We start from the raw sequence: 10346 nt of genomic DNA on the forward strand, positions 1-10346 counted from the left end.
AAAGTGGCCGAGCAGAGGCTGATAGCTAAGTCCGGTACCCATAGGGAGGACCTCAACCGGGATCTTGGGTTCACATCACATTACAGGTGATCACCATTGCACTACACACACTCTCACACACACACTCTCACATACACACGGACACAGGTACACACAGACGCGCACACAGACACCCACACATACCCTTATAGATACACACACTCCCACGCTCACACATGCACCCCATCGCAGACTTAAGAACTTAAGACACTCTGCACCCTCTACACACACACACACACGCACACACGCACACACACACTTTCTCACACTCACAAACCCCACCCCAGACAGACACACACAAAGACCACATGCACACATATATTTTGTGTGATGAATTTGTATTGCAAAGTTACATTGCACGTTGCTCAAAAGCTGCATACATTCATGTAGAACTCTGAGCTCAAAAACTGCAGGAATTTATGTAAAACACTGTTATCTCACTTATTAGATTAGAATCAATCTAAACATCAGGTCATAGACAGAAAACACAGGGAGCTAACACTTTCAACATATTGTCTAGCTATCACCATTGTTAACAGCTAACCCGAAAATGCAACTTTAAAAAGAAGGATTTTGAGATTTACACATGAAAGAAGTGAAACTATCACTGTATTCTAACAGATGAAAGGCTTAACAGACAATCAATTTTTCAATGTATAATTTCAGTTACATCACACTGCAAATTCTTGCTATAAATTCTGTTACGATCGAGCCCTCCACAATCACCTGATGAAGGAGCGTCGCTCTGAAAGCTAGTGTGCCTCCAATTAAACCTGTTGGACTATAACCTGGTGTTGTGTGATTTTTAACCATTTGCAAAGGTTGCTGAGCAAGAATCATTGTTCAAGTACAGCGTCGTAGTACACTGGGAGATCCCCAAATGGAGTCTTCCCCGCTTGGTGCAAATACAAGTTTCTCCCCTGCCTTCCATTATGTAGAAGGCTGTGGTCGGGAGCATGTCAGTCTTGGGACTGCAGTTAGCCTTGAGTTCGGGTGGTGGTGCGAGATTTGCCCTAATTGCTCCCCCTATCAGGGTCAGGATAGTTGCCGCCCGTGGAAGCAGACAGCTAGCGTTTCTCGCCAGGCTCTCTGTGATTGGTTCGGCAGTCTACCGTTGGGCTGTGTGCAAGTATATCCAACAAGGGTGGCCAACGTCTAATCTCCGGGGTTGTATTAGGGCCAAACACATGCTCTGTTCCCTTCACATTGAGCAATGGCCCTTAGCACTTCCCAACCTACTGGTACTGCATTTACACCATTTATCTCCTGCAAGGCCAATTCCACTACCGAGTTAGACTCGCTCTCAGGCCCCGGCCGGCTCCCTTCGGATTCGGGCGAGGTATTAATGCCCTCCACCCTGCTTGGGGTTAGGTCTATGACCTGGTTTGGTTGGTTGCCATGCACTGGTGCAACTATCTTCTGTCGGACTTTCTGCACTGCATCTTGGCGGGGATGACTGTACCACTGTATTCACCTGTCTATACATGTCAGAGAAGGGTCTATCTATTTGCAACACCACCAGACTCCCTCATCGCTCTTCTGAGTCTTGGATATTATCACCCGTGCGCTGGCACCTCCGACCTTGCTCAAAGAATATCTCTTTCCCATGTCAGGTGTCCCTTTGGCCGTGGTGGCTACTACTAAGTGCCAGTCACCGGCGCTGCAAGGATCCCTGCATAAATATTTATTATCCCATTTATAGTTGTCCTAGTTTCTAAACGGCAATGGGTCGCATGTGAAGGTCCCCTTAGCACCCTCAGTTAAGATTACTGTCTGCGGCTGTATCCCAAATGCCCCTACCCTTATAAAAATTCCTACCAGGGCGCTCGCTATCAGCATGAGGTTTCTAATCACTACTTACACTTAATTGGTTTCGGTGCTGTCTGATGTCTCCTCAGACCCAGCTACACCCTTGCAATGGCTGGCATGAACGCACATGGCTCTTTCTGCGATTGTAACTGCTGTCTGTGTTGTAAGGAGCACTTGTAACGGTCCCAGCCACCTCTTCACCTTCCAGTTTTTCCTCCTGAAGTCTTTCACCACTATCCAGTCTCCAGGTTCTGGATCGTGCAGCTTCCCTCCTGCTAGTTGGGATAATGCTGCTTTCACTTGATTCTGTATTTGAGATAAAAGTGCAGAGAGTTTGATACAGTAACACATCATCTTCTTCTCACAGTAGCCTGTTATCTGTCTTACCTTAGGTCTTGTGCCAATTCCTGTGTTGGGTGGTCTACCGAACAAAATCTCAAACAGGCTCTTCCTCCCCTCCTAGATCTCATATACATTAGCACAATTGAAAGTGCCTTTGTCCATGTCACTCCTAGTTCCTCACAACATTTTGTCAATTTAAATTTTAGGATAGCATTTTCTCTTTCCACTGCCTCACCGCTTGCTGGGTGGGAGGCACAGTGTTGTCTCATGTTTTTTCCCAAATAATCACTGATCTGCTGTAAGGTATTATTCACAAATGGTGTCCCCATTGTCACTACTAAGCCTTTCAGGAATGCCCCATCTCAGAATTATCTCAGTTAGCAACGCTTTGGCTACTGCACTGGCATCCTGTTTAGACATGGGGAATGCTTTCACCCATTTGGAAAACATATCAACTTTCCAAAAATGTGCAGGTTAGGTGAATCGGCTATGCTAAACTGCCCATAGTGTTCAGTGATGCCTAGGTTAGGTGCATGAGTCAGGAGTAAATATTAGGGGAATAGGTCTGGGCGGGTTACTCTTCGGAGGATTGGTGTCGATTTGTTGGGCTAAAGGGCCTGTTTCCACACTGTAGGAATTCTATATTGTGGGCGGCACGGTGGCACAGTGGTTAGCACTGCTACCTCACAGCGCCTGAGACCTGGGTTCAATTCCCGACTCAGGCGACAGACTGTGTGGAGTTTGCACGTTCTCCCCGTGTCTGCGTGGGTTTCCTCCGGGTCCTCCGGTTTCCTCCCACAGTCCAAAGATGTGCGTGTCAGGTGAATTGGCCATGCTAAATTGCCCGTAGTTTTAGGTAAGGGGTAAATGTAGGGGTATGGGTGGGTTGCGCTTCGGCGGGTCGGTGTGGACTTGTTGGGCCGAAGGGCCTGTTTCCACACTGTAAGTAATCTAATCTAATATTACCAGACGATACCTTTTCCCTTCACTGGGCATTAGTTCAATGGAATCCATCTGTAAATGTTCAAAAGGTTTTTGGGGTTGGGGGTGTGCTGTCTGACTCATCTGTATTCCCCTCCCCATGTTATTAGTGGCACAAATAACACAACGCTCACAATAGTTCTGGGAGTAATGAGTAAATCCCTTAGTGTAACAGTGTGCCGAAATACTGTCATACATCCCCCTCTTTTAGCACATTGTCCTTACCATGTGTCAGTTTGGCTTGGATGGAAATAATGATCGTGGTAGACAGGGTTTACCATTGGGGCCACACCATACTCCTTCCCTCACACACTGCATCCTGCTTTCGTCCACTCACGCTTTTCTCCCGGTGTGGCCTGTGACTGTAACTCCCGTACGTCTGCTGTTGGGGTACACATTTTTGTCACACACGTCAATCTGATCACTTGGTGGTTGCTGGGCTGCCGTTCTTGCCGTGCCTTGGGAAATAAAATCATTATTTTTTTGTGTGGGCTTCACATGGACACACAGCGATTGATTTAGGCAACAGGACCACTTCCAGGAGGTCAGAAATCAGGCTACGGTGTGTGATGGGCTTTCTGGTGGAGGTCAAGAAGCCCCTGTGTTTCCACAGGGTTCCACAATCATGTACGACCCCGAATGCATATCTGCTTTCAGTGTAAATATTCATTGTCCTTCCCTTAGCCAATTTACAGGCCTCACTCAAGGCAATCAGCTCCATTGCTTGCGCTGACAGATCAGAAGGGAGTGATCCTGCTTTGATTATCTCGTGGGTATATTCTACAGCATACCCAACACAATTCTGGCCGGTCTCCTTGCTCCTGAATGCTGACCCATCCACAAAAAAACTCCACATCTGGATTGTGAAGTGGTGAATCCTGCAAATCTGGTCTTGGGCTGCAAATTTAATTAGCTACAGCGACACAACCATGTGGGTCTCCACCTCCTTCTGTGGGGAGAAGGCTAGCAGGGTTAAGGACGATACATCACTTTATTGTAATGTTAGGCACCTCCAATAACACAGTATTGTATCTGAGCCAACGTGCTGCTGACATGTGTGTGGCCTTTTGCTCGGAAAGCAGTAAGGATACTGCATGGGGGTTAATTCACCGTAGCCAACTATATCCCTGGATGCTACAACAGCTTTTTCAGCTGCAGCCACGGCTTAAGGCATTTAGGTAATCCTGATGCTACAGGGTCTAGTTTAGCTGAAAAATATGCCACTGGCTTCAATTTTCCCCCATATCCTGCAACAGCACATATGTCATTCAGCCACGCTTCTCATCCACTGTTTGTACAAAAGGCTTGTTTGGGTTCGAATCCCCAATGTAGGTGTAGTTTGGAGCTCCTTTTTTAATTCAGCAAAGGCACTCTCGGCCTCTGGGGTCCACTGCAATGGACTCTGGTTCTGCAACTCTTTGCCATGGGCTATGTCACTTTGGGGAGCCTCAAGGGTTACATAATGTGGGATAAACATTCTACAGTAGGAGCACGTACCCAAACATTATAGCAATTGTTTCTTCGTGTGAGGCTTTGGAATTTGCTGGATTGCTTGAACTGATTGCTTGAAGACCAATGGCCTTCCCTTGTTCAGATATTAAGTGACCCAAGAACTTCACCTGTTGCTGCACATATTGTAGCTTTGCGAGACTGGCTTTGTGCCCTTCCCTCACTTGATGGCAGAGCAACGCAAGGGTATCCTTCTCATATTGTTCCTCTATCGGTGCAGCTATTAAGCAATCATCTACATACTGCAAAAGCGCTGACCCTGGGGTTAGAGCAAGAGTCTCCAGACTCCTGCGCTGAGCGCCATTATATATGGTGGGGGATTCACAGTAACCTTGACAAGGTCACGTGAAGGTATATGATTTCCCTTTGAATGAAAACGCGAACCAGAATTCCGGGACACTAAAGAAGGCATTTGGTAAATCCACAACAGAGAACCATTTACTATCCGGTGGAATTTGAGCCAAGAAAGTATAGGGGTTAGGAACATTTGGGGCGCGCGGGACAATGGCATTATTGACTCCCTGCAGGCATTGAACAAACCTCCATTCCTCTGGTTCACCGGGAATGGTTGCCTTTTTGACCGGAAAAATGGGGGTTCTCACCGGTGAGTTTTCCAACCTTTCGGAGGGATTCAAAGATTGGAGTCATTCCTTCTATGGCCTTTTGGGTTTTAACAGGTATTGTGCTCTGCAAGGACAATACTCAGACTTCAGGGTTATCCTTATGGGCTCACAGCCCCGCGTGAGCCCCACATCATGTTTGCCCTTTGCCCATAACTCAGTAGGGACCGTTTTTAATCTTGGATCTGAGACTTCTATCTTAGAGAAACGCCAGGCTATCCTCCTAGGCTTCTCAGGGCTAGCGGGGGTTACCTGGACTGTCCTATCTGCCTGAGTTAGCCAATTTAGTTTCTTCTTATATGCTCACATATCTGCATTGAACTAGATACCCACATCGTCCCTGAAGATCCAATCTTTTGTCCTTTGTGCCTTTAGCACCCATGGTCCCAAATCCTGCCGCCTGTCACCAGACGCGTTCGCCAGTGACACGTGAGGAGCAGAGCCTTCCACATCAAAAAGACAGGGTCTGTTTACTGTTACAGATACTTTAGATACATTTACACTGACTGCACATCTATGATCACTCCAGTAAAATTGCATAATAACAAGTGATCTGGTCTAACCAATCTCCAGAACCAATCCTTCTCATATGGTTTGTCAGTGCCATCACAGTGTATGTGTACTGTGCAGTGCAGCATATCCCCAGCAAGAAAATCAGTGTTAGTAGGATTAACATGGTTGCTTGCTTCCAGGGTGAGTGAATCGCTCACTGAACTTATTACTCTCTGCCTTAATCGCCACCCTTGGACATACATTGGGGGTCGGGGGTTGTATTTTACAGCCTGCACTGATAAATCTTCCCTTTGAGTTACCTGCAAGCCCATTGGAGTACTGAGCAAGTCCAAGCCCAGACTCCCTATGAAGTCCCGACCCATCAGATTTAAAGGACAGAATTCCAATAACAAGAGTGATAATTGGAAAGTTTTCCCATTACTAGTTTCTCACAATAGGGATGCAGAAAATCTCTCTTGCACCATGACTCCTGACGCATCCATTGTGTTCAGGAACCTTCCACTCATCTTTATTTGTGTCCATTGTATAAACTGGCTTAACTTAAGGACTGAATATGTTGTCCCATATTTACCAAAAAGGTAACTGATGTACCTTCCACATATAACATAGAGGCGGGCATTGACTTATATGCATCATTGTTACATTGAACATAGTGTCCACACTTTGCCATCTCAGCACTCGGGTTCAGTTCCCGACTCAGGCGACTGACTGTGTGGAGTTTGCACGTTCTCCCCGTGTCTGCGTGGGTTTCCTCCGGGTGCTCCGGTTTCCTCCCACAGTCCAAAGATGTGCGGGTCAGGTGAATTGGCCATGCTAAATTGCCCCTAGTGTTAGGTAAGGGGTAAATGTAAGGGTATGGGTGGGTTTCGCTTCGGCGGGTCGGTGTGGACCTGTTGGGCCGAAGGGCCTGTTTCCACACTGTAAGTCTAATCTAATCTAATCTAATCAATATAGAGGTGGGACATGTCTCAGTGCCCGTAAGGTTAGCATCAGCGAGTCTTTGTTGCCAAGCATAAAGGAAAGAGGCTTACCTGTACCTTGTGGACTGCCCACCTCCACCTCTGCCTTCCCCTGTCGGTCACCCTGCTGTCCAGTCTCCAGGGCCGATTGAGGCTGTCTGTGTGGGCACTGTCTCACCCATTGGTCCATTGCTCCGCAAACAAAGCACCCGCCAGATCTACCTCTGCCCGCGCCTCTTCTGCGACCTCTTCCATGACGTCTTCCTCTTCCGCAACCTCCCCGTCTGCCTCTCTCTCTTCCTGCAGCACCTCCCTCCAACGGCTGGGTGACCACCTGCATCATAGTAAGCTGAGCTTTATGAGCTTGCTGTTCCATCTTCAGTTTCTGCTTATCCTTCTCCTGGGTAAGCAATTTTTCAGCATGGATCGCATGCTGTTCTATCAAATTCAGCTTTCCCATGTCCCAGGTAATACAGGTGTCTTCTACTTTTTTTGCCATTTTGTCCTTCATTCCATTGATGAAGCTATACTCAGGTGTGCCTCATACGGTGTGATTTCTGCTGCCGTTATGTCATCGGGTGGTCTCAGCCCACTATGGGCGCTATGGACTTCAGTGAGGTGAGTAACGTACTGGGACACGGTCTCCCCTTCCCGTTGTTTACACATTGCTATTTTGGTCATGTCCATTCACACTGGGAATGCCTCCCTACAGGTGGTTGCCAGCACTGCAACAAAAGCATTAACATCTCCGTTTTCTTCCGCTTGCGGGTTGGCTACTCTGGCATGGACGTTTGCAGTTAGCCCGATATACTTGATTTTGGTGACATAGGCACCTAGTTTTTGTTCCAGGAGACGTCTCCTCATGAGACGTGGGATGGAACTCGGTACAGAACTTTGTTACCTTGTCGGCGAACTTATTACCTCCAACCTCACGTGGGTCAGGTCAACTAACTAGGCACTTTCAAAATCCTTCATGGTCCATGGTCGGTGGACCAGCACTGGGCACCCTTCTGAACCTGTAACTTCAATTATTGGGGCTTGTAGAACTACCTGGTTAGGCGAACGTTTGCCAATACTCTCACTGTCTGACTCATCATCCGTCGGGGGGAGATCACAAGCAGGCCCTGGATGCCTTTCCAACTTGGAGTGGCTGTCCTTCTTTTGGGCTTCTTGCTTCAATTGGTTGTGGCAAACCCTGTGGCGGTGGCTGCTGACTTGGAACCTTGGCCAGGAGGATCTCATAGGGCAGCTACAGGTCTTGAAGGGCAGTCATCAAGGTCAGGATCTGGAAGAGACTTAAGACACTGTGCAGCTTCATTAGGTTGTTTTCTGTGTGCGTCTCCATGTGCACTGGTGTTTGTACGTGTATTTGATCGATCTTTTAATTGAGATTTCCTTTCCCTGATAACAGCCTCAGCCTTCCACATGTTATAAGCACTCCAATTCACAGGTTCTATTTTTTCCTTCCATTTCTCCTTCTCTCTCTCCCCTCCAACCTCGACCTCAATATTTCCAGCTGTCTTTTACTAAAGCTTCCTCCCTCCTGAAAACCACATTCCTTAATCCACAATTCTAACTGCTTCACAGACTCTGGGCTGTAATTATTTTGCATGTATTTTTGGTTGGCCATTCCAAGTCCTCTGTGGACCTTCTTTTTTGTTTGCTCTTACCAGAGCCCATTTTCAGCATTACTGGAAAAGTGTTCAGCTCTCTCTAGCGCATGGTACTGTTATCTTTTTCCTTTGACTTACTTCTTACCTCAGGAGGTCCCCTCTCGCAGCGGGTGCATCCACCTCAATGCCTTGGATTTTGTAAACCAAGAAACCACGCACCCGGTACGTCTTTGGCAAGTCCAACTCAGCCAGTAGTGGTTCTAAGTCTAAAGCCACCCTTAAACTCGCTGTCTCTTAAGCACTCTAGAGACAGCAATCCCTTCCCTCGAGTTTTGCTCAAATACCACACGAGAGTTTACTGAACCCTTTTCCTACATCATTTATTCTCTTAGAATGAGTCTCTATGTAGGGTTACTTAAGCCACGACTCTTACCTATTCGGTTCGAACCCTGGTGCTAGGGCGACCCACAGATTCCCAGTCATCTCACACAAAGGGGCCAATTCAGCGTTCAAGATAAAGTGAAAGACCTTCAAGGCGCTGGCACCTGCGTCTCCTGGGAATCTTCAGAATCTCACCCAGTCTCCCAAGGTTACTGTCGTGGAAATTAAATTGACTCGACTCAACTGCTGGCAAGAGCAAAGAAAAAGCTTTATTTTTAAAACCTCTGCGTGCAAGGGGTCAATACACTTGGCAAAGATGCCTTGTATAAGGAGAATGAGCATAATTCACATACTCTTAGATTACTTACAGTGTGGAAACAGGCCCTTCGGCCCAATAAGTCCACACCGACCCACCGAAGCGCAACCCACACAGACCCATTCCCCTACATTTACCCCTTCGCCTAACACTACGGGTAATTTAGCATGGTCAATTCACCTAACCTGTACATTTTTGGACTGTGGGAGGAAACCGGAGCACCCGGAGGAAACCCACGCAGACACGGGGAGAACGTGCAAACTTCACACAGTGGGTCACCTGAGGCAGGAATTGAACCCGGGTCTCTGGCACTGTGAGGCAGCAGTGCTAACCAGTGTGCCACCGTGCCGATCACAAGAAAGGTCATTCTTATCATGCTGTCAAGGGCAAGGAATGGGAAGACTTGAGTTGTTATTTTCTCATTCCCTTGCCGTGGACATAACTATTCTTATGTTTTCCCTTCGCTTTTTGCTGAATTCAACTGTCGCAAGGTCAGGTTGAATATTTACAAAGTTCAACAAGACAAGCCGTCTCCTCGAATACAGAACTCAGCAAAGTGTTTGTAAAGCTCAGCAAAGTATTAAATTTAGCAAAGCACTCTCTTTCAGATTTCAGTAAATGTTAAATTTGTTAATTTTCCATTATAGTCCTGCCCTGATTTGCCTTTCCAAAATACGGCACCTCACATTTATCTAAATTAAACACAATCTGCCACTCATCAGCCCATTGGGCCATCTGATCAAGATCCTGTTGTATTCAGGTAACCTTTCTCGCTGTCCACTTCACTTCTAACTTTGGTGTCATCTGCTTCCTTACGAACCATATGTCCTATGTTCATATCCAAATCATTTGCATAAATGACGGAAAGAGATCCTGAGTCTGAAAGGCATTTGGTTTAACAGCCAGGATTGAGTTCTGGGTGATGTAGTCAATGTCTCCCCTTGGCCATGCTCTTGCCTTCCCTTAAAGAAACTGGCCCATGAAGGGCTGCAGATGCTGCTACCAGAACACACTGAACCCTGCCCTATGAACAACTGAAGCATCCTCACCTGAGCTAGGTCTCGTGAGTTTTTAAACTGCTTATTTCCCATAGACATTGTCTCATACTCAGTTTCCATGCTCAGTCAGGTGTCTGGATTTGCTGAGATGACTTGACAGACTCCAGGCTTTGGAGACTGTTGTCCTCTTTAAAACAGTTTTGGAAAGTAAGAAATCTTTGTTCTTAAAAGGTCTCAACAGGAGGTGGACAAAGGGACAAAGTCGT

The sequence above is a fragment of the Hemiscyllium ocellatum genome, chromosome 43 (genome assembly GCF_020745735.1).
Source record: "Hemiscyllium ocellatum isolate sHemOce1 chromosome 43, sHemOce1.pat.X.cur, whole genome shotgun sequence".
NCBI lineage: Eukaryota > Metazoa > Chordata > Chondrichthyes > Orectolobiformes > Hemiscylliidae > Hemiscyllium > Hemiscyllium ocellatum.